Here is a 1,216-nt window from a genome sequence, read left to right on the forward strand (position 1 = left end):
AAGAAAAAGGTCTATCTCATAATTGATAATCCTTTTTAATTCCTTAGTAAAATAAACCTATCAATATAATAAAAATATCTCCTTGTATTTGTCTCTTTGTGTGTTTATATGTGTCTGTGAGTATGTTTAAATAAGAACCAGATCCATATAGTGATAAAATCATTTTTGAAAGTAAAAATGCAATTTAAAAAACTCACCTTCATTGATGAGAGTATGTCAAAGGGACATAGGAGCCAAGTGAAAGAGTCTCCAAATGGAAAAAACTGGAATAATTTGATCAAGAAAATAAATACGGTAGTATTGGTTTACGATCTACAGTACAAAATTCCACAAGTCCAATCTGATATAAATCATTGACTAAATTAATAAATGAGAAGAAGAGATCAATCTCTAGTGACAAAAGAATTCCAAATAAGTTATGTATATACTCCAACCTAATTGAGAGGGAATATGACTCCCTACTCAAGTCTGGGCCTCACTTAGTGAATTTCTTCCAAAAAAGAACAGGATGGAAAGAGGGGAAAAGAGTATCTTTACAATGGAGAAAAGAGATAATCACTACTTTAGTCAGATATCAAGGTCAATATCAATAGTAATAAATTGTGTCTGGTACTATGTATCCTTGACATGATGTGATGAAAATGGAATTTTGCCCTGTTAATGTAAGATATTATTGAGAAGAGAAACTCTGTATAGAATAATTATATGGAAACTCTTTGCACTATCTGCTTAATTTTTTGTAAAAATTAAACTGTTCTAAGTATATGGCCATGCTACCCTGAACACATGTGATCTCATCTGATCTTGGCTAAGCAGGGTCAGGCCTGATTAGTACTGGGATGGGAGACCACCTAGAAAGACCAGGTGCTGTAGGTTTTTTTTTTTTTTTTAAATTAAACTGTTCTAAAAAGGTCTATTAATATAAAACATATTTCTCAGTGAATTAAGGATACATTAGAATTCAAATTTTTATTGGATTTTCACTTGCATAATCTTATTGTTTTGCCATTAATTAAGAAAAATAGTTTTAACTCATGTGAAATTTATGTAATTCATAAACTCAGATCGTCAGAGTTTGAGGAGACCTGCTGTTTCATTCATCTAGACCAACATTTCTTAATGTGGAGTTCATATTGCATATCCATACCTTTTATTTAATTAGATTCTTAAAAAGATTTTATTGACCTTTAAACTGTAGGAACTATTAAATTAACCA

The 1,216-nt window shown here is 30.4% G+C and overlaps 1 pseudogene; it reads left to right on the plus strand.

Annotated features, from left to right (window-relative positions):
• Positions 1-760: 760 nt before the first annotated feature.
• Positions 761-876, plus strand: LOC118614196 (annotated as a pseudogene).
• Positions 877-1,216: the final 340 nt, after the last annotated feature.

This window comes from Rousettus aegyptiacus, unplaced genomic scaffold, assembly GCF_014176215.1.
Source record: "Rousettus aegyptiacus isolate mRouAeg1 unplaced genomic scaffold, mRouAeg1.p scaffold_m13_p_2, whole genome shotgun sequence".
Classification (NCBI taxonomy): Eukaryota; Metazoa; Chordata; class Mammalia; order Chiroptera; family Pteropodidae; genus Rousettus; species Rousettus aegyptiacus.